Here is a 24,730-nt window from a genome sequence, read left to right on the forward strand (position 1 = left end):
ACAGGTATAAATAATTACCTTTTTTCCTTCTATATTTTTTTCACAATACGTTGTGCTCCCAAAACCAGCATTACCTCCAGTGGGTATCAGGAGTGCCTGGAAAAGAACATTATTGAATGGGTGATCTCTTCCATAATAATCAAACTAATCCTATTACTAATAGAATTACTGATTAACAGTGCCCTTTCACCCCTTGAAGCCTAGCATTTGTGGCAGATCTACACTGTGTCTTTCCATTTGATTCATGAAAGATCTACATTATTAGATCGTAGCCATTTCTTAGCCAAGAGTAATTCTGTTGCTTCAAGCTATACATCTATTCTAATAGATAGACGTGTTTTTTGTTTTTGTTTTTTACCCAATCTTGTCTGAGGTTTTCCAATGTTTTTGCTAGATAAGTCCAACATTTATTAAGCACCCACTGAATATTTTGCATGAATACCACTGATTTATTCAAAAAAATTGTGTCGAATATTTTAGGACTATTGACAGTGGCAGTGTGGTATTATACAGAATCTCTGCCTTCAAGCAATGTCTGATCTATTGAAGGAAATGAGACTTATATATGCATGAAAAATAACTGATTATGGATCTTATGTAAAGCAGTATATTTAATGTGCCAGATGAGTAACATAGAAAATAAATTCTCTGAATTATAATTATTTTGTTTGTCTTGCCAATTATATACTGTGAGTATATTGAGAATATATTGTTTTATAACCTCAACACCTGCTTTTAAATAGACACCTGATTTTTAACAAGCTTCCCAGATGATTTTTTTTTTTTTTTTTTTTTTTTTTTTTTTTTTGAGACAGGGTCTCCCTTTGTCACCCAGGCTGGAGTGCAGTAGTTTGATCTTGGCTCACTGCAACTTCCACCTCCCAGGCTCAAGCAATCCACCCACCTCAGCAGCCTCCTGAGTAGCTAGGACTACAGGTGCATGCCACCATGCATGGCTAATTTTTGTATTTTTTGTGGAGACAGGGTTTCACCATGTTGGTCAAGCGGGTCTCAAACTCCTGAGCTAAAACAATTCAGCCACCTTGGCCTCCCAAAGTGTTGGGATTACAAGCATGAGCCACCACACCCAGCCTTCCCAGGTGATTCTAATTATGCTGAAGTCTAAGAATCACTACTGTAGACAATAGGAAGAGATTAAAGGATTTGGGCAAGAACATGGCATGATGGAGATATTTGATGAAGATTCATCTAGTGGAGTGCAAGATGGAGCAGGGCATGGAGAAACTGAAGATAGAGGAGACAGAAACAAAGCTGATTCATTTTTCCATGCATGAGATAATAACACCAGAACATTAGGAATAGTATGAAGGAAAGAAGAGGTAGGCATGGAAAACATTGAGAAGGAGGAATCGCTGAACTTGGTGACTAAGTGTTAGAGAAGAAGAGGGGGAATGAAAAATAACGTCAACATCTTTAACTTTAAAAACTAGAATAATAATAACAGTAACAGCTAACATATATTAATCACTGTGGCAGTCACTGTGACCTGGCTGCCTCTACAACCATACCCAACTCTCTTCTCTCATTACAGAAGCTGGAAAACTAGATCATCACTTTCTTAGCCTCCTTCAAAGTCACGGGAGGACGTGTGACTTAGTCCTGGCAATAAGATGTAGGGAGAAATCTTTTGGAAGGCTCCCGGGAACTGGGAAAGCTTTTGCTTTCCTGATTAAAGAGACAGTTGATGCCGCCCCTGCCTTTCCCTCTTCTTTTTGCCTTGATCCCTGGAGCTGCAGCAGCCTGGTGACCTGTGATAGCCATGAAGATGAAAAGCTGACATGGTAAAGATGGCAGAAGGGAAAGAGAAAAGGATATGCAGTCTTTGGTGGCACCACTGAACTGCTACAGCAAGGCTGGAAGTTCACACCTCCAGAATTCTAGTTATGTAAGATAATTATGAGCTGGGTGTGGTGGCTCATGCCTGTAATCCCAGCACTTTGGGAGGCTAAGGCAGGTGGATCACCTAAGGTCAGGAATTCGAGACCAACCTGACCAATATGGTGAAACCGCATCTCTACTATGTGGTGGCATGTGCGTGTAGTCCCAGCTACTCGGGAAGCTGAGACAGAAGAATTGCTTGAACCCGGGAGGCGGAGGTTGCAGTGAGCCGAGATTGCACCACTGCACTCCAGCCTGGGCAACAAAGGGAGACTCCATCTCAAAAAAAAAAAGACAATTAAATATATTTATTGCCTAAGCTGTTATTAATTGGTATTCTGTTACTTGCAGCCTATTACAACCAAACTGATACAAGCACTGACTACATTCCAGGCATTGGCCTAAACATTTAATTCAATGCTTACAACAACTTGATGAGGGATGTGTTATTATTACACAGAGGAGATAAGGAAGACACCAAGAAGTCAAATAACTTATCCAAGTCCACACACCTGGTAAATAGCACAGCAGGGATTTAAAACCCAGCAGTCAGCCTCCAAAGCCTTAACTTGTAATCACTATATATACAGTTTCTCAATAATGGTGATAGCACAGATAGAAAATAAGGAAGTTGGGAACAGGTGTTAATAGCTGGAAATCCAAGTAGAAATATCCATCAGGCAGTTAGAAGTGCCAAGTCTGAGGCACAAGAATATAAAGGATATTATTTAGAACAAGGATCCATCTGCATTAAAATAAGGGTTTATTTAGAGCCTACAGCGGTTCCAAATCCTCTTATCTACAAGGTGAGTTGAATAGAACCATAAATATATTGCATGGCCTGAATACTCTTTTGTTGACAAAAATGCCTTTGACTATCCCAAAGCTGGCTCCCTTGTTACTGCAAACGTTTAAGTTCTGGCCTGTGAATACAGTAATATCATTTAAAGGAATGCTGTGACGTGGGGTCCAAGGCTGCGCTCCACTCCTCGCTGCCAGGGAAGATTTTTGGCTACGCATAGCAATTCTCCGTTGTAAGCCAATGCCAAACATAGCATCAATCTTCCAGCCCGCTGCCAGTTTGCAAGGCCGCGCTGACCCAACAAAGCTACCCAGAATCTGAAGTGGGTTTCCAGGGCTGTTGACTGTTCTATCACCTTCAACATCAGGGCAGCCTGTCCTCAGAAACAAGAACGGACGCTGTTTACCTTTATTCCACTGGTATTCAGAGTAAAAAGACAGATGTCCATGAGGACCAAAAAGGGAGAGGGAGGGGGAAACAGATAACATTAATTCCAAATAATAAAAAGAATGGTAATAAGAGCTTGCCATTTTTGAGCACTCACCCTGTGCCAGGCTCTGTGTGGAGTGAATGCCTTTCATGCATTATCTCACTTGAAGCAAATTAATCTTGTGTCTGCTTCTATTTTAACAGACTCACAAGGTTTCTAAAGGAAATCATTGTTAATCACTGAAGATACTTTGGCACTTGCCAATTATTTTTGTCATTGTTGGTTTGCTTGGGGTTTTGTTTGTTTTGCTTTCTTTATTCAAAGGCCTAACAAAGGTTAGCTGGAATATTCCACTGATGCCCATGGACACTGCAATAATTTTCAAACAAGGCTGACAACCAGAGCAATAGCTCAGTGCTGTGGAAAACAGATTGGCCTACCTAGGAGAACTGAGAGGGCATATACATGAAAAACAAACATCTATGAACTTCCTATCACCAACTTTGTCAGGTTGGTATTTACATAGTTCTAGAAATGGGGCCAACATAATCATTATTTATCCAATACAAGGATATAAATGCTCAGTGGCATTGGAAAGGAACTTAAAAAGGGAAAGATGTCTACTTTACAGTCCTGGTATCGGTTAGAATGTTTTGTACTTTCCTTGGTGATGAACTGCAATTAACCCACTTCCGATCTGAACGTGCTGATCTTCATCACAAATCACCAATGACACTGAAACAATTTCACGGTCATTAAATGCTTAAATGATGTTACAATCACCTAAACAACTAAAGTACACAAATTAAAGCTTTAATTTATAATCCTTTTGCAAAAGCACTCCTGTTAGAATTTAATTTAACATTTCTCTAGACTCACACTCTAAGTCCAATCATTACAATTAATCCAATCTCTCTAATCAAGGATGCATGTCTTTACTTACTCTCCCTAAAAGTAATGGAGATTATAAATGAATGAATTTCATTACTGTTCATGATTGTGGTCAACTGTTCTCAGTTTCTCATTCTGGGGTCATTTCCCTCTGGGAGGCTGTTTGAAAGATAAACAACCCTATATTTAGATACTACCAACAACAATAACAACAACAAAAGACAAAAAATACACATCAAGCTTATTGCAGAGATAAGAATGAGACAAGCTGAGTCATCACTGAAGTGGTCAGCAGTCCAAGGCCACTCATCCTTCATAATTAGCAGCTGTGAAGGGCTTTGCCAAGCCCACTGACCAAAGGGCAAGCGGTAAGAATCGCTCATGGCCTTAGAGAAGTAGTTCCCTTGCATAAGTGGCTAAATCCAGACAGACCAGAATAAAACCTGCCAGTGCATCTGATCCAGTATTGAAAAGTGCACAAGCAGGAAAGTAGTTAGCAAGTCCCTTCATAATTCTGCAAAAGTTTATTCTTTGTCCCAACAGAAAATGAGGAAGTGTATTCCCTCCTAGACTTTAAACTCTGAGGATAAAGAGATACTCCTAGTGGAGTATCTGGCACATGATGGGAGATTAGTAAATGTTTGTTGAAACTAAAATTAACTAACATGTCCTATCATTGAATCTGCATAACAGCTTGACAGAGTAGGTATTGTTGTCCTATTCTGTAATAAAATTGAGGAATTGATCAGTTTGGCAACTTGTTAACAAAGAATAAAGCCAGGACTCAAACTCAGGTCTTTCCGGCTCCAAAGTTAGTGTTCTTTTCATTATGTCATGCTGCTGCAAACTACCTGCTTTTCTAACTTAAGAAAAGACTCTTTCTGTTTCTTTTCTAACTATAGAATACACAACACTCTTCTATAAATGTAAAGCCTCCTTCTATTCCAAACCCCTTATTCTCTGCAGATGATCTCGTAGTTCCTTTATTCAAAATGTGGTGGTGCTTCTACATTAACATCGCTTCCTGTCTCTTCCCTATCTTGGCTTCCTTCACTGCTGTCACAGATTAAAAAGTGACCTTCCTCTATTTCAAGGTGAAAGCCCCTCTCTATGGCTCTTAATCTTGTCAACCTGACCACATTTTAATACTTCATTCTTTCTTCTGTGACTTCTTCCTGCCAGTGTATAAATGGTTTGATGTGCTTCTCATCTTAAAATACACACATGCACACACACACACACACACACACACCACCTCCACTCACCAGGCTATCCCTTGAACTACATTCCTGTCCCTCTCTCCTTCCCTTCAATACCAAGTTTATTTTTCACAGCCTTCATCTTCTAACCATCTCATCATGTACAGAAAATACTCTCTTGATAACAACTGGAAAATCAGATCTACAGATTTTCTTAGTTTTCATTCTCCTCAGACTCTCTGCAGCAAGCCACCACCACTAATTCTTATTTCTTCACATGATCTTCTCCCATTACTTGTATAAAGCTGTTCACTCTCAGATCTGCCTCTCATTGTCTGACTCCTCTTTCCTCTTCTGACCCCAAAGGTAACTGTTGCCTTTGGTTATGCCCATAGCCCATTTCTCCTCTCCACATTCCCTCCTTTGGGTATTTCACTCAGTCTTTTCTAACAATCTTCGGTTTTGACTAGTGCTCCAGTCCACATTCCCAACTCCTGTTAGATATTCCCATCTGCCTGTTTCCTACTGACACCCCAAACTCACTATGCTCAAAATACAGTCATCATATTTTTTCATACATATCTATTTATTACATTGTAAATACTATTCTCTCAGTCACTATGGAAACAAAAATTACCATGTTAAGTTTACAGTGTTCAATGCTACAAAGGCCAAATATTAATCATAGGAGGTCTAATATTCAAATAGAACTCATTTTTTCTTTTGTTTGAAAATTATTTTCCAAAATTAATGCATTTTTCAAAAGTAATGCATATGCTAAAAAGAATAATTCAAAAAATACAAAATAGTATATTACATACAGTAAAAAGTAGGTTGTCTTCATCCCTAACCATCATAAATCAAATTCTCTTCTTCAGAAGCAGTAGTACTGGTTTTATCCATGTTATCAGTTTGCTATAGAAAATGTGCCAGAAATATTCTATGTATTTGCAAGTATGTATGTATAGATGCCTGTCTTAGTTCATTTTCTGTTGCTTATAACAGAATAACTAAACCTGGGTAATTTATAAGGAAAAGAAATATATTCCTGGCCAGGCACAGTAGCTCACGCCTGTAATCCCAACACTCTGGGAGGCCCGGTGGACGGATCACCTGAGGTTAGGAGTTCGAGACCAGTCTAGCCAACATGGTGAAACCCTGCCTCTACTAAAAATACAAAAATTAGCCAGATATGGTAGCAGGCTCCTGTAATCCCAGCTACCTGGGAGGCTGAGGCAGGAGAATCATTTGAACCTGGGAGGCAGAGGTTGCAGTGAGCTGAGATCGTGACACTGCCCTCCAGCCTGGGCGACAGAGCAAGACTCTGTCGAAAGGAAGGAAGGAGGGAGGGAGGGAGGGAGGGGAGGGAGGGAGGGAAGGAAGGAAGGAAGGAAGGAAGGAAGGAAGGAAGGAAGGAAGGAAGGAAGGAAGGAAGGAAGGAAAAAGGAAAGGAAAGGGGAGGGGAGGGGAGGGGAGGGAAGGGAAGGGAAGGGAAGGGAAGGGAAGGGAAGGGAAGGGAAGGGAAGGGAAGGGAAGGGAAAGAAAGAAATGTATTCCTTCTAGTTATGGAGGATAAGTCCAAGGTAGTGTGGCTGCATCTGTTGAGGGCCTTCTTGCTGGTAAGGACTCTCTGTAGACTCCCAAGGTGGCACAGGGCATCCCATGGCAAGGGGACCAAACATGCTAGCTCAGGTCTCTCTTCCTCTTATAAAGCCACCAGTCCCACTCTCATGATAACCCATAAATCCATTAATTATCTGACTTTCTCATTATGGGGATAAGGGAGTCGGAGGAAATGTAGTGGGAGGACAAGCAGGAGTGGAACAGTCTTGGATTTTGCTAATGAGGGCCACCTGGAATAGTGTGAAGACCTCCGCAGAAAGATGCTAAAGATGTACGGACATATGTCCAAGAGATATTGAGGTCATCATAAGTGACCAGCCAAAGGAAGTCATTCAACCCTGTCAAGGCACCTGCAGGTGGAGATCCCCAGCAATGGGTCTCTGAAGAAAACACTAAGGTGCCCCAAGGAAGTCTGATCACTATTAAATTCAGACAGACTCAGCCTAATACCTTCAAAGTCCAGGGTTTAACCGTTGAGACATTTCCTACTCCTTGCCTCTTTAACCTTGGATGTGTCAGATATCATAACTACTGGGAGCAGGGAGTAATAGGAGGTACAGCCCAAACTAAACTAATCTTACCTGATACATAAGCATAAACCCTCAACAAATTATTGTACGTGTGCACCAAGACTTGTACAAGGAGGTTCATAGCAACATTTGTAAAAGCAAAATATTGGAAACAATCTATCTGCATGTCCACAGATACGTGGATCCATAAGATACGGTCTTTTCCTATAATGAAATATTATGCAGCAAAACAAATCAAGTATAGCTACATGCATCAACATGGATGAATCTCAAGAACATAATGTTTAGGAGGAAGGGAAGCAGGAAACAGACACAAACTGTACAATTCCATTTATATAAAGTTTTAAAACATGCAGCACTGAACAATATATTCTTTAAGAACATACACAGACTGGGCCAGGCGCGGTGGCTCATGTCTGTAATCCCAGCACTTTGGGAGGCCGAGGCAAGCAGATCACTTGAGGTCAGGAGTTTGAAACCAACCTGGCCAACATGGCAAAACCCCAACTCTACTAAAAGTACAAAAATTAGCCAGATGAGATAGTGGGCGCCTATACTCCCAGATACTCGGGAGGCTGATGCAGGAGAATCGCTTGAACCTGGGAGGTGGAGGTTGCAGTGGACTGAGATCATGCCATTGCTCTCCATCCTGGGTGACAGGGCAAGACTCCATAAAAAAAAGAAAAGAAAAGAAAAGAAAAACATATACAGACTGGTACAATTAATTAAACAAGAAAGCAAGAAAATATTAAACATAAAATTCAGGATAATGGCTCCTTCTGAAAGAGGGAAGTGGGGTGAGGAAAAACAATGGGAATTCCAAAATGCAGGGAACGTTTCTAGCTCTCAAACTGTGGAGTGGGTGGAGATACTTGTTTTTGTTTTATCATCGTTCTTTAAACCTTTATATATATATTACAAATGTTTTCAAGCTGTTCATTATTTAAAACAAATTTTAGAAAAAATATAACTATATATTTTAATTAATGCGAACATTTCTTAGTTTTCTTTCATTTTCATAATCATGTGGAATATCCATAAAGTACCTACTACAATGCCCAGCAAATGGGATCTATTTTTATTTGCCTTCAACTCACCACTTACTTGTCTTTGGGGGATTTAAGGCATCAAATCCAAGAGTAGCAAGGGAATTTATTTGCTAAGTATAAGTGATACTGGTGATACTGAGCAGCCGTAAGCAGTCTTAGGCCAGGTCAGCACAACACCCAACTGAAGCAGAAAGGCTGGAATTATCACACTGCCCTTACAATGCCAAAAGTCCAGTGGGAATTATCTTCTCATCAAAGTGAGTAAGTCTGTCCTTCCTGCTTGCAGCATTTGTGTTCACTTTGACAACCTATCACTGCCTGCCTGCAACCTCCCCACTCCAGGACCCTCAGTCATTACCTTCAGCATACTGGGTCAATGTGGCCATAGCTCCATTAACTGAGCACTACTCTGTGCCAGGCATTGCTGTCTCTTTTACTCACCAACATCCCACAAGGATAGTGTGTATTAATCCTGTTTTACAGAAGAAAACAGGTTCAGAAGAGATAGTCTGTCTAAAATCACTGTCGGCAGCAAGTACTAGAGGCGGGGTTCAAGCCCAGATCTCTCTGACTCCAAGTGCAAACTTCCCACCTGGCATCCAACAATCTTCACCGTAGACTTCCCTTGACTATCCAGTTTCCCAACCAACCCTCTTCTTTGTTAAGCAGGCAACTCTCGTTAATGCCTCCTGAATAAGTCAGCTCAATTTGTGTCTATGCTTTTCCTTATGCTATTTCCCTGCTGCAAACATCCTCTTCTTTCCTCTACTCACCTAAACACAACACTTCTTTCACCTTCATTTGGAACTGCCCTCCTTGGGAAGCCTTCCTGAACCAACTCAACTCCCAGGTGGTCACATTTTCTCAGAATCCTTCCTATCATATAGTTGTTGTATTAACTAGACTATAGGTTCCACAAGAGTCAAAATGGTACCTTCCTTTACAGCATTTTGTTTCACTTTGTTTGGGGTTCTCCAGATAGACACATGCGGTGATTGCTAAATAAATGAAGAAACCAGTGATTTGGGTACTCTATAGACACAAATATAATCCCTGGGGCAGTAGTTCCAAGAAGACTCCAAATCTCCCTTGAGGCTTTTTAAATGTACAGATGCCAAGCTCCATTCCAACAACCTCGCAAGGCAGAATCTCCCAGGACAGGGACTGGGGAGAACTGAGTATCTATATTTTTTTACAGACAATTTTTACATGCACCCTCAGATGAGAATCTTAAGCGTTGTTGCAGTTCAGGACCATCTCCATCCAGATAAACACATAAGGAATAGCCACATGAAGACGAGTGAGCCAAAATGCTAAGAAATGTGTATTTATAGGCCGGGCGTGGTGGCTCAAGCCTGTAATCCCAGCACTTTGGGAGGCCGAGACGGGCGGATCACGAGGTCAGGAGATCGAGACCACCCTGGCTAACACGGTGAAACCCTGTCTCTACTAAAAAAGTACAAAAAACTAGCCGGGCGAGGTGGCGGGCGCCTGTAGTCCCAGCTACTCGGGAGGCTGAGGCGGGAGAATGGCGTAAACCCGGGAGGCGCAGCTTGCAGTGAGCTGAGATCCGGCCACTGCACTCCAGCCTGGGCGACAGAGAGACTCCGTCTCAAAAAAAAAAAAAAAAAAAAAAGTGTATTTATAAGACAATCAAGAAATCTATTTCCTGATAGGCATGATTGTTTTAAGGGAAGAATAGGGAAAAGGAGGAAAGGAAGAAGAGATGCAGAGAAAGGAAGGAAGGAGGGAAGGAGAGAGAAATGAGGGAGGAAAAAGAAGGGAAGGGAAGGGAAGGAGAAGGGTCATAGTCTGCTCAGGCTGACACAATAAAATACCATAGACTGGGTGGCTTAAACAACCAAAATTTATTTTCTCACAGTTCTGGTGGCCAGAACGTTGGGATTGGGGTGCCAGCATGATCAGTTGCTGGTAAGCTCTCTTCTTGGCTTGAAGATGGCTGCCTTCTTGCTATGCCTTCACATGGCAGAGGGTGTAGCTCTCTCTTCCTCTTCTTATAAAGTCACCAATCCTATTGGATTAGTACCCTCACCCTTATGACCACATTTAACCTTAATTACCATTGAAAAACCCTATTATCTAATACAATCGCAATGGGGGTTAGGGCTTCAACACATGCATTTTGAAGGGACATAATTCAGTCTATAGCAGAAGGGAAGAGAGAGAAAGGATGTGGGCTGTGACTTTATGAAATTTCATAGACTCTCAAGGCAGCCCATTCTGCATTTGAGCAGTCATGCTTGATAGGACTTCCTTACATTGTGCCAAAATCCATCCCCATAACTTTAACCTCGGTGGTCCAAGCTCCTCCCTGACAGGTCTTACATGGCTAGCCTGCTGAGGGACTGCAAAGGCAAATACCTACAAGGCCAAGAAAGATACCTAAATGAGTGAAGGCAGCAAGGTGTTAGACAGCAGGAAGTGGTGGGAACTCAGCTGAATTATAGAAAGGGCACCCTACCTAAAAGAGGTAGCAGATAATCATCTCCATGCAGCTTAAGTGACCATTGACAGATCCTCCCATTTATCAAGAGAATTGGGATGTCTCACAATTCTTAAGTATTGACCATTGTTGTTGTTGGTTTTGGTTTTTTGGGGGGTTTTTTAGTGCTGGTCAAGTGTAGCTTCCACAGATTAAAATCCTCAGTTCTTCAACCACTTCCTCCTTAATACAGCACCAGGCCTCTTCTGCCTATAACAAAACATCACTTTTCTAGTGCTATCTAATTAACAAGAGAAAAGTGCTTCTAAATGCTGCCTTCTAGTAAGAAAATCTGAGACTACCATCAGATTTCATAGTGACGACATCACACTATGTATTTTTAATACATGCTACTGCTAAGCCATGTTTCCTCCATCATAAACTTCTACAGTTGTATTTCTTGGACCTAAATGTAAGGCTTTTAAGTTATTACCATTAAATTTACCGTAGTGGTTTTCGTTGCCCTAGGCTGTCAAACACATATTTTGGATTCTGATTCTGTCATCCAGTATATTTCCTCTCTTCCATATTGGGGCGGGGGGGAAGTCCTTTCTCTACACATCCAAATCATTGATTTAAAAAAACTGTGGAACAAGAACAGTTCATAAGGAGAGCTCTCTGACACACTACTGAACTAGAAACCACAATCTCATTAACTCATTCGATACAATCAGTCAACAAGAAATGAATCTTAATTGTTCTTAATTCTAGACTATACTGTTAGCAAAGATTCTGTGGGAGAATGTGTCAAATGCCTTGCTGAACCCTAAATACAGTAAATACATATTCCTGTTTTCTCTAGTAACCTATAACATTTCATTCATTCATTTGACATACCTCTCAACACTTATGATATTCACAACATCGAGCTAAACCCTGAGAATGCAGCAGTGAAGAAGACATTCAAATCCCTGAGTCCATGGAATTTACCATGTGGTAACAGAGATAGTCATTAAACAACAGTGTTCACAATTAATTATTAAATTATAATTATGATACCAAAATATTGGTGATTAAATTGCATAATGTCTAGGTGTATAGTTAAAATAAGGTTGACCTTGAGTTGATAATTATTTAAACAAAGTAACAAAAATAAAAGGACTTATTATACTATTCTCTCTACCTTTTTCTATGTTTAAAATTTTCCATTAAAATTTTTAAATTATAGTTATAATAAGTAATGTAAAAATATATGGAGTATTTGGAGAATACATAACAGTGAAGTGCTAAACTAATTTGATGAAGCAGAGAGGGTTTCTCTGAGGAACTGACTTTTAAGTTTAAATTGGAAGAATAAGTAGGAATTATCTAAATTGAAAGGGAAATGGAAGAGAAGAAATCCTTCCAGGAAGACAGAACGGCATGTAAAAAAAATTACTTTAAAGCAGGAAAGAACAGTATATGTTCAAGGAAGAAGCCCAATGTGGCTGCAGTACAGAAGATAAACAAGAGTTGCTTGGTTTAAAAAGTGGTCAAGTAGACAGATGCCAGATTATGGGGACCATTTGAACAATGTTTTTATCCTAAGAATAATAAATATTTGCCAAACAGTTCTAGTTACATGATCAGATTGGCACTTTTAGAACAGCACTGTATGTGTATATATGCTCCTACAACCAATAGATGAACCTAGAAATCAGTCATGTATATCTATGAATGAATATATATATAGATACACACACACATATATATTATGTCACCATACATATTATTTTGAAATTAAGTTGTATAATAATATATATTTATTTTTTAATGGGAGGGTAAACTTTTTAAAAAATGGTTACCTATACGGGGAGGGAGAGAAGTGGGTGATAGAGGGGAAAGAGCTGAAACTAGACTTTTTAAATATATCTTTTTTATTCATTTGGCCTTGAATTTATGTCAGTGTATTTCATAATTATAAAATAAAAGTTAATAAAGAAAATAAATCTCTAAAAATTAAAATAAAATTATCTGTGTATTGCATCTGTAGCATGACCACAGAAAAGAATGTTTTCGAGTGTGTTAAAACCTAATACTTCGTGAGAATTTTATGTAAATTAAAAAAAAATACATAATCCTTTAGAGGAGAGGCTTTGAGATGACTAACTAGAAGCACCTAGTATTTGCCACTTCCATGAAGAGGAACCAAACCAGCAAGTAGCTAATCACACTTTGAATAGCTTATCCGAGAGAGAGCACTGTAATTCAACAGAGAAGAGACGGGAAGCACCGAAAGCAAGGAAGGACAAAGTGAGGCCACCTCTTCCGCCAGGACTGGCTGAGAGCCTGCAGAGGCTCCCTAATGCAGGGAAAGGGTAAATGAGAGACCCCCAGAAGTCTGCATTCCTGCCACAGATGCTTATAATCCTAGCCACAGGAGATCCTCTTGGCCCTAATGGGTCCTGAAACTAACATAGGGAGCTGCCTGGAGCCCTTGCAAAGGCATGGCTCCAGAGACAGAGCTCACGCTGGGTCCCATAAACCCCTGAGTCCTCAGCAGCTGCAGCACCCTGCCATTTTGAGAGCCCAGGACCCAGCAGACTGTGTCCTGCCCTGCTACCAGGGGTCAAGGCAGTAGCCACAGGCAGTGACTCCACCCCCACCCCCCAGCAGAGGGGCAGTCACACATTTTCATATGCCCTGAAGACAAATTTCACTGCCTGTAACCATAGTTACAGACTGCTATAGGCCAAAGTACCAGCAAAGTCCACACCCACACCCCCCAATCCAGGCTGCCAGCATATAGGCTGTTTCCAAGGTAAACAGCCTGGTCCTCGCCCACAGCACCGCCTCTGCCATCCCCCAGCTGAGCATTCCAACAGCCCAGGGATCACCCTGCCCCTGCTTACCACAACCAGCATCCTGCAGTCATCACCTGGGGGACTGAGGGCAGGTTCACCCAGCCTGGTTGGAGTTCGATTCCCTCCCCCAGTAATCAAGCATACCATCCAGGGACCTGGGGATCACCCACCCACACTGTCCAGGGGCCTGGGATCACCCAGCCCAGTCCACCACTGGTGGCACCTGAGCACTCCTCCTGGGATCTGAGGTCCAGTCCATTCAACCTGCTGCTACCACCACAGCTGGCACCCACCTGCATATGCCACCTGCAGGTATGGGGACCAGTCCGCCCAATCTGCCACACTCACTGCCAACACCAGCGCAAACTGCTTGGGTCCCAAAGAGTTGTCTCACCACTGCGACTGCAATCGCCCACTGTTCCTGCTGCCCAGGAAGTCAATGACCTGCCCACCAACCTGACCCACTACTGCCATTTTTGGCACCCAATCAAGCCACCTGGAGGCCCAATAAGTGACTTACCTAGACCCACTAACAATGGTGCCAGCATATACAACCCTGGGGCCCAAGGACAGGCATGCTCAGCCCATCACTACCACCACTGAGGCCCAAAGACTGGCCCACCTGGCATCCCAGTCCCCAGAAAATCTTCTCCATAGCCTCCACTAACCACCACGACCTAAGCCACCAAGGAAACCACAGTCTCCACTGATGCTGTTTACAGCTGAAAAAAAAATCATAGAGACCAAACTAAGTTACAGACTCAGAATCAAAGTCAACATGCCCTAGCCAACCAACACCATAGATATGTCTTCAGGAAAAAGTCCTCTCCTATGAAAGCAAATGTTAAACACTGGAATAAGTGACTATCATACCAGATATGCAGATAACAACATAAGAACACAGGAGGCCGGGCGCGGTGGCTCAAGCCTGTAATCCCAGCACTTTGGGAGGCCGAGACGGGCAGATCACGAGGTCAGGAGATCGAGACCATCCTGGCTAACCTGGTGAAACCCCGTCTCTATTAAAAATACAAAAAATTAGCCGGGCGAGGTGGCGGGCGCCTGTAGTCCCAGCTACTCGGGAGGCTGAGGCAGGAGAATGGCGTGAACCCGGGAGGCGGAGCTTGCAGTGAGCTGAGATCCGGCCACTGCAGTCCAGCCCGGGCTACAGAGCAAGGCTCCGTCTCAAAAAAAAAGAAAAAAAAAAAAAAAGAACACAGGAAACATGAAAAAGCAAGGAAACATGACACCTCCAGAGGAACACAATAATTCTCCAGCACCAGAGTATAATCAAAACAAAATTTCTGAAATCTCAGATAAAGAATTCAAAATATTGCTACTAAAGAAGCTCAGTGAAGGATTCCCGGGCAAGATGGCTGAACAGGAACAGCTCCAGTCTGCAGCTCCCACTGAGACCAATGCCGAAGGCAGGTGATTTCTGCATTTCCAACTAAGGAACCGGGCTCATCTCATTGGGACTGGTTAGACAGTGGGTGCAGCCAATGGAGGATGAGCCGAAGCAGGGTGGGGCGTCACCTCACCCAGGAAGCACAAGGGGTCAGGGAACTCCCTCCCCTAGCCAAAGGAAGCCGTGCGGGACTGTGCTGTGAGGGATGGTGCTATCCAACCCAGATACTATGCTTTTCCCACAGTCTTCACAACCCACACACCAGGAGATTCCCTGGGGTGCCTATGCCACCAGGGCCCTGGGTTTCAAGCACAAAACTGGGCCACCATTTGGGCAGACATTGAGCTAGCCACAGGAGTTTTTTTTCGTACCCCAGTGGCACCTGGAATGCCAGTGAGACAGAAACATTCACTCCTCTGGAAAGGGGGCTGAAGCCAGGGAGCCAAGTGGTCTTGCTCAGCAGACCCCACCCCCACGGAGCGCAGAAAGCTAAGATCCACTGGCTTGAAATTCTCACTGCCAACACAGCAGTCTGAAGTCCACCTGGGATGCTCGAACTTGGTAGGGGGAGGGGTGTGTACCACTACCGAGGCTTGAGTAGGTGGTTTTCCCCTCACAGTGTAAACAAAGCTGCCAGGAAGTTTGAACTGGGTGGCAAAGCCAGTGTAGCCAGACTGCCTCTCTAGATTCCTCCTGTCTAGGTAGGGCATCCCGGAAAGAAAGGCAGCAGCCCCAGTCAAGGGCTTATAGATCAAACTCCCATCTCCCTGGGACAGAGAACCTGGGGAAAGGGGTGGCCATGGACGCAGCTTCAGCCGACTTAAATGTTCCTGCCTGCAGGCTCTGAAGAGAGCAGCAGATCTCCCAGCACACCTTTTGAGCTCTGCTTCAAGTGGGTCCCTGACCCCTATGCCTTCTGACAGAGAGACACCTCCCAACAGGGGTTGACAGACACCTCATACACAAGAGCTCTGACTGGCATCTGGTGGGTGCTCCTCTGGGATGAAGCTTCAAGAGGAAGAAGCAGGCAGCAATCCTTGCTGTTCTGCAGCATCTGCTCATGTTACCCAGGCAAACGGGGTCTGGAGTGGACCTCCAGCAAACTCCAGCCAACCTGCAGAAGAGGGGCCTGACTGCTAGAAAGAAAACTAACAAACAGAAAGCAATAGCATCAACATCAACGAAAAGGACAACCATGCAAAAACTCCACCTGAAGGTCACCAACAGAGCAAAAAGGCTGAAAATTCCAAAAACCAGAATGCCTCTTCTCCTCCAAAGGATCACAACTTCTCTCCGGCAAGGGAACAAAACTGGAGAGAGAATGAGTTTGACCAATAGACAGAATTAGGCTTCAGAAAGTGGGTAATAACAAACTCCTCCAAGCTAAAGGAGCGTATTGTAACCCAATGCAAGGAAGCTAAGAACCTTGAAAAAGGTTAGAAGAATTGTTAACTAGAATAACCAGTGTAGAGAAGAACATAAATGACCTGATGGAGCTGAAAAACACAGCATGAGAACTTTGTGAAGCATGCCCAAGTATCAATAGCCGAATCGCTCAAGCGGAAGAAAGGATACTAGAGATTGAAGATCAACTTAATGAAATAAAGCGTGAAGATAAGATTAGAGAAAAAAGAATGAAAAGGACCAAACAAAGCCTCCAAGAAATATGGGACTATGAGAAAAGACTAAACCTACGTTTGATTGGTGTACCTGAAAGTGACAGGGAGAATGGAACCAAGTTGGAAAGCACAGTTCAGGATATTATCCAGGAGAACTTCCCCAACCTAGCAAGACAGGCCAACATTCAAATTCAGGAAATACAGAGAACACCACAAAGATATTCTTCGAGAAGAGCAACCCCAAGACACATAATCATCAGATTCACCAAGGCTGAAATGAAGGAAAAAACGTTAAGGGCAACCAGAGAGAAATGCCGGGTTATCCATAAAGGAAAGCTCATCAAACTAACAGCAGATCTCTCTGCAGAAAACCTACAAGCCAGAAGAGAGCAGGGGCCAATAGTCAACATTCTTTTTTTTTTTTTTTTTTGAGACGGAGTCTGGCTCTGTCGCCCAGGCTGGAGTGCAGTGGCCGGATCTCAGCTCACTGCAAGCTCCGCCTCCCAGGTTCATGCCATTCTCCTGCCTCAGCCTCCCGAGTAGCTGGGACTACAGGCGCCCGCCACCTCGCCCGGCTAGTTTTTTGTATTTTTTAGTAGAGACGGGGTTTCACCGTGTTAGCCAGGATGGTCTCAATCTCCTGACCTCGTGATCCACCCATCTCGGCCTCCCAAAGTGCTGGGATTACAGGCTTGAGCAACTGCGCCCGGCCAATTCAACATTCTTAAAGAAAAGAATTTTCAACCAAGAATCTCATATCCAGCCAAACAAAACTTCATAAAGGAAGGAGAAATAAAATCCTTTACAGACAAGCAAAGGCTCAGAGATTTTGTCACCACCAGACCTGCCTTACAAGAGCTCCTGAAGGAAGCACTAAATATGGAAAGGAAAAACCAGTACCAGCTACTGCAAAAACAAACCAAAATGTAAAGACCATCAACACTATGAAAAAAACTGCATCAACTGATGGGCAAAATAACCAGCTGGCATCATAATGAAAGGATCAAATTCACACACATAACAATATTAACCTTAAATGTAAATGAGCTAAATGCCCCAACTGAAAGGCATAGACTGGCAAATTGGATAAAAAGGCAAGACCCATCAGTATGCTGTATTCAGGAGACCTATCTCATGTGCAAAGACATACATGGGCTCAAAATAAAGAGATGGAGGAAGATTTACCAACCAAATGGATAGCCAAAAAAAACAAAAAACAAAACAACAACAACAACAACAAAAAACAGGGATTGCTATCCTAGTCTGTGATAAAACAGACTTTAAACCAACAAAGAACAAAAAAGACAAAGAAGGGCATTACATAATGGTAAAGGGATCAATGCAACAAGATATATATTCTTAAATATATATTAAATATATATTCACCCAATACAGGAGCACCCAGATTCATAAAGCAAGTTCTTAGAGACCTATAAAGAGACTTAGACTCCCACACAGTAATAGTGGGAGATTTTAACACTCCACTGTCAATATTACACAGATCAAGAAGACAGAAAATTAACAAGGATATTCAGGACTTGAACTCAGCTCTGGACCAAGTGGACATAATAGACATCTATAGAACTCTCCACCCCAAATCAACAGAATATACATTCTTCTCAGCAACACATAGTGCTTATTCTAAAATCGAATACAGCATACTGATGGGTCTTGCCTTTTTATCCAATTTGCAGTCTGTGCCTTTTAGTTGGGGAATTTAATTGGAAGTAACAGCACTCCTCAGCAAATGCAAAAGAACAGAATTTCTGGGACACAACTAAAGCAGTGTTTAGGGGGAAATTTGTGCCCACAGGAGAAAGCAGGAAAAATCTAAAATCGACACCCTAACATCACAATTAAAAGAACTAGAGAAGCAAGAGCAAACAAATTCAAAAGCTAGCAGAAGACAATAAATAATTAAGATCAGAGCAAAAATGAAGGAGATAGAGACACAAAAACCCTTCAAAAAATCAATGAATCCAGGACCTAGTTGTTTAAAACATTGACAAAACAGATAGACTGCTAGCCAGACTAATAAAGAAGAAAAGAGAGAAGTGTCAAATAGACACGATAAAAAATGAGAAAGGGAAGATCACTACTGATCCCACAGAAATACAAACTACCATCAGAGAATACTATAAACACCTCTACACAAATAAACCAGAAAATCTAGAAGAAATGGACAAATTCCTGGACACATACACCCTCCCAAGACTAAACCAGGAAGAAGTCGAATCCCTGAATAGACCAATAACATGTTAGGAAATAGAGGCAATAATTAATAGCCTACCAACCAAAAAAAGCCCAGGACCAGGTGGATTCACAGCCGAATTCTAGAGGTACAAAGAGGAGCTGGTACCATTCCTTCTGAAACTATTCCAAAAAATAGAGAAAGAGGGACTCCTCTCTAACTCATTTTATGAGGCCAGCATCATCCTGATACCAAAACCTGGCAGAGACACAATAAAAAAAAAAATTTCAGGTCGATATCCATGATGAATATCGATGAGAAAATCCTCAATAAAATACTGGCAAACCGAATCCAGCAGCACATTAAAAAGCTTATCCACTATGATCAAGTTGGCTTCATCCCTAGGATGCAAGGCTGGTTTAACATACGCAAATCAATAAATGTAATCCATCACATAAACAGAACCAACAACAAAAACAACATGATTATCTCAATAGATGCAGAAAAGGCCTTCGATAAAATTCAGCACCCCTTCATGCTAAAAACACTCAATAAACTAGGTATTGATGGAACATATCTCAAAATAATAAGAGCTATATATGACAAACCCACAGCCAATATCATACTGAATGGACAAAAACTGAAAGCGTTCCCTTTGAAAACCAGCACAAGACAAGGATGCCCACTCTCACCACTCCTATTCAACATACTATTGGAAGTTCTGGCCAGGGGGATCAGGCAAGAGATAGAAAGAAAGGGTATTCAAATAGGAAGAGAGGAAGTCAAATTGTCTCTGTTTGCAAATGACATGATTGTATATTTAGAAAACCCCATGTCTCAGCCCAAAAACTCTATAAACTGATAAGCAACTTCAGCAAAGTCTCAGCATACAAAATCAATGTGCAAAAATCACAAGCATTCCTTTACACCAATAACAGACAAACAGAGAGCCAAATCATGAGCAAGCTCCCATTCACAATTGCTACAAAGAGAATAAAATACCTAGGAATACAACTTACAATGGATGTGAAGGACCTCTTCAAGGAGAACTACAAACCACTGCTCAAGGAAGTAAGAGAGGACACAAACAAATGGAAAAACATTCCATGCTCATGGATAGGAAGAATCAATATCATGAAAATGGCCCTACTGCACAAAGTAATTTATAGATTCAATGCTATTCCCATCAAGGTACCATTGACTTTCTTCACAGAATTAGAAAAAAATACTTTAAATTTCATATGGAACCAAAAAAGAGACTGTATAGCCAAGACAATCCTAAGCAAAAACAACAAACTGGTCATTAGAGAAATGCAAATCAAAACCACAATGAGATACCATCTCATGTCAGTTAGAATGGCAATTATTAAAAAGTCAGGAAACAGAGGCAAGGCGCGGTGGCTCATGCCTGTAATCCCAGCACTTTGGGAGGCCGAGGCTGGTGGATCACGAGGTCAGGAGATCGAGACCATCCTGGTTAACACAGTGAAACCCCGTCTCTACTAAAAATACAAAAAATTAGCCAGGAATGGTGGTGGGCGCCTAGAGTCCCAGCTACTCAGGAGGCTAAGGCAGGAGAATGGCTCGAACCCAGGAGGTGGAGCTGGCAGTGAGCCAAGACCGCACCACTGCACTCCAGCCTGGGTGACAGAGAGATTCCATCTCAAAATAAAATAAAATAAAATAAAATAAAATAAAATAAAAGTCAGAAACAACAGATGCTGGAGAAGATGTGAAGAAATAGTAACGCTTTTACACTGTTGGCGGGAGTGTAAATTAGTTCAACCATTGTGGAAGACAGTGTGGCAATTCCTTGAGGATGTAGAACTAGAAATACCATTTGACCCATCAGTCCCATTACTGGATACATACCCAAAGGATTATAAGTCATTCTGCTATAAAGACACATGCACACGTATGTTTATTGCAGCACTATTCACAATAGCAAAGACTTGGGACCAACCCAAATGCCCATCAATGTTAGACTGAATAAAGAAAATGTGGCACATATACACTATAGAATACTATGCAGCCATAAAAAAGGATGAGTTCATGTCCTTTGCAGGGACGTGGATGAAGCTAGAAACCATTATTCTCAGCAAACTAACACAGGGACAGAAAACCAAACACCACAAGTTCTCACTCACTCATAAGTGGGAGTTGAACAATGAGAACGCATGGACTCAGGGTGGTGGGGGTGGCAGGCATCACATACCAGGGCCTGTCAGGGGGTGGGGGCCTGGGGGAGGGATAGCATTAGAAGACATACCTAATGTAGATGACGGGCTGATGGGTGCAGCAAACCACCATGGCACATGTATACCTATGTAACAAACCTGCACATTCTGCACATGTACCCCAGAACTTAAAGTATAATAATAAAAAAAAAAGTCTCCCAAAAAAGAAAAGTCCAGGACCAGATGGCTCCACTGCCAAATTCTACTAAGCTTTCAAAATAGAACACCAAATTTCTTCAAATTACTCCAAAAAGTTTAAGAGGAAGAAGTTCTCAGCTGGGTGTGGTGGCTCACACCTGTAATCCCAGCACTTTGGGAGGCAGAGGAGGGCAGATCACGAGGGTCAGCAATTTCAGACTGGACTGGCCAACATAGTGAAACCCTGTCTCTACTAAAAATACAAAAATTAGCCAGGCTTCATGGCACACACCTGTAGTCCCAGCTACTTGGGAGGCTGAGGCAAGAGAATCACTTGAACCTGGGAGGCGGAGGTTGTGGTGAGCCGAGATTGAGCCACTGCACTCCAGCCTGGGCAACAGAGCAAGACTCCATCTAAAAAAAAAAAAAAAAAAGAGGAAGAAGTTCTCCTTAAATCATTCTATGAGGCAAGCATTACGCTGACACCGAAACCAAACAAGAACAAGGACACCAACAAAAAAACTAAAGGCCAATATCCCTGATGAACAGAAATGCAAAAATTCTCCACAAAATACTAACAAACAAAACTCAAACAGCACATTAAAAAAAAATGACCAAGTGGGATTTATCTCAGATACGCAAAGGTGGATCAACATACAAATATCAATAAATATGACACATCACATCCACAGAATAAAGGAAGGACAACACCATATGATTTTCTCAATAGATGCAGAAAAACATCGTCTTTTCATGATAAAAACTCTCAAAAACTACACATGGAAGGTGAGAGATGAGGTAAATATATTTAAGAAAAACTACACATAGAAGGAATATACCTCAACATAATAAAAGCCATGTATGACAGACTCACAGCTAGTATCATTCTCAAGAGGGGAAAACTGAAGGACTTTCCTGTGATCTGGAACATGACAAGGATGTCCACTTTCACCACTGTTATTCAACATAGTACTGGAAGTCATAGCTAGGGCAATCACACAAGAGAAAGAAATAAAGGGCATTCAAATTGGAAAGGAAGAAGTCAACTTATCCTTGTTTACAGGTGATATGATGTTATATTTGGAAAAACCTAAAGACTCTACCAAAATACTATTAGAACTGATAAATTCAATAAAGTTGCAGGATACAAAAGTAACATACAAAAATCAGTAGCACTTCTATATGCCAACAGTGAACAATTTGAAAAAGAAATAAAAAAGTAACCCCATAAAAAAAAACAATCACCACAATAAAATTAAATACCTAGGAATTAACTGAAGAAGTGAAAGACCTCTACAAGGAAAACTATAAAACACTGATGAAAGAAATCGAAGGGTACACAAAAAATCGAAAGATCCTACGTTCAGGAATCAAAAGAATCAATATTGTTAAAATGTCCATACTACCCAAAGCACTCTACAGATTCAATGCAATTCCTATCAAAGTATCAATGACATTCTTCACAGAAATAGAAAAAAACAATCCTAAAATTTATATGGAATCACAAAAGACCCAGAATAGCCAAAGCTATTGCATAAAAACAGACACATAGACCAATGGAACAGAATAGAAAACCAATAAACAAATCCACACATCTACAGTGAACTCATTTTTGACAAAGGTGCCAAGAACATACACTGGAGAAAGGATAGTCTCTTCAATAAATAGTGCTGGAAAAACTGGATATCTTTACGCAGAAGAATAAAACTAAATACCTATCTCTCCATTATATACAAAAATCAAACTAATATGGATTAAAAACTTAAATCTAAGACCTCAAACTATGAAACTACTACAAGAAAACATTGGAGAAACCTTCCAGGACATTTATCTAGGTAACAATTTCTTGAGTAATACCCCATAAGCACAGGCAATCAAAGACAAAATGGACAAATGAGATGGTTAAAAAGCTTCTGCACAGCAAGGGAAACAATCAACAAAGTGAAGAGACAACCTACAGAATGGAAGAAAATAGTTGCAAACTACCTATCTGACAAGGATTAATAACCAGAATATACAAGGAGCTAAACTCTACTGGGAAAAATCTAATAATCCGATCAGAAAATGGGCAAAAGATTTGAATAGACATTTTTTAAAAGAATACATACAAATGGCAAACAAAAGGCCTACGAAACAGTGGTCAACATCAATGATCATCAAAGAAATGCAAATCAAAACTATAATGAGATATCATCTCACCCCAGTTAAAATACCTTACACCCAAAAGACAGGCAAGAACAAATGCTGGAGAGGATGGAAAGAAAAGGGGGCCCTTGTACATTGTTGATGGGAATGTAAATTAGTACAGCCACCACGGACAACGGTTTGCAGGCTCCTCACAAAATTAAAAATTGAGCTACCAGATGATCCAGCAATCCCACTGCCGGGTATACACCCAAAAGAAAGGAAATCAGTGTATCGAAGAGATATCCGCACTCCTATGTTAGTTGCAGCACTGTTTACAATAGTTAAGATTTGGAACCAACGTAAGTGTCCATCAACAGATGAATGGATAAAGAAAATGTGGTAATTATACACAGTGGAGTACTAGTCACCCTTAAAAAAGAATGAGATCTAGTCATTTGCAATGACTTTGATGGAACTGCATGTCATTAGGTTAAGTGAAATAAGCCAGGTACAGAAAGACAAACATCACATGTTCTCACTTACTTATGGGATCTAAAAGTCAAAACAATTGAACTCATGGACATAGAGGGTACAAGGATGGTTATCAGAGTCTGGGAAGGGTAGTGGGGGGAGGTAGGGGGAGGTGGGATGGTTAATGGGTACAAAAAAATAGCTAGAACTAGTAAATAAGACCTACTATTTGATCACACGACAGGGTGACTATAGTCAATAACTTCATTGTACATTTTTAAATAACTGAAGAATGTAATTGCATTTCTACAACTCAATGGATAAATGCTTGAGGGAATGAATACCCCATTCTTTACGGTGTACTTATTTCACATTGCATGCCTGTATCAGAACAACTCATGTAGCCATAAATATATACACCTACTAGTACCCACAAAAAATAAAAATAAAAAAATTGAAAAAATACTAAAAACAGAGCTACCATATGATCCAGCAATCCCATTGCCAGCTATATACCCAAAAGAAAAGAGATGAATATATTGAAGAGATATCTGCACTCCTATGTTTGTTGCAGCACTATTCACAATAACCAAGATTAGGAAGCAACCTAAGTGTCTATCAACAGATGAATGGATAAAGAAAATGTGGCAATTATATACAATGGACTACTATTCAGCCATTAAAAAAATGGGATCCAGTCATTGCAACAACACGGATGGAAGTGAGGTTATTATGTGAAGTGAAATAAGTCAGACACAGAAAAACAAACTTCACATGTTCTCACTTATTTCTGAGTGCTAAAAACTCAAAACAGTTGAACTCATGGAGAT

General features: G+C 41.3%; 1 protein-coding gene across 3 annotated transcripts in view; it reads right to left on the reverse strand.

Annotated features, from left to right (window-relative positions):
* Positions 1-24,730, reverse strand: part of RMI1 (RecQ mediated genome instability 1) — a 100,939-nt gene that overhangs the window by 20,757 nt on the left and 55,452 nt on the right. For all 3 annotated transcript variants that reach the window (XM_073021476.1, XM_073021473.1, XM_073021470.1), the window contains one exon: positions 19-96. The gene's annotated coding sequence lies outside the window, so the exon portion shown is untranslated. The remainder of the gene's footprint in view (positions 1-18; positions 97-24,730) is intronic.

Source organism: Chlorocebus sabaeus, chromosome 12, assembly GCF_047675955.1.
Source record: "Chlorocebus sabaeus isolate Y175 chromosome 12, mChlSab1.0.hap1, whole genome shotgun sequence".
NCBI classification, from domain to species: Eukaryota; Metazoa; Chordata; class Mammalia; order Primates; family Cercopithecidae; genus Chlorocebus; species Chlorocebus sabaeus.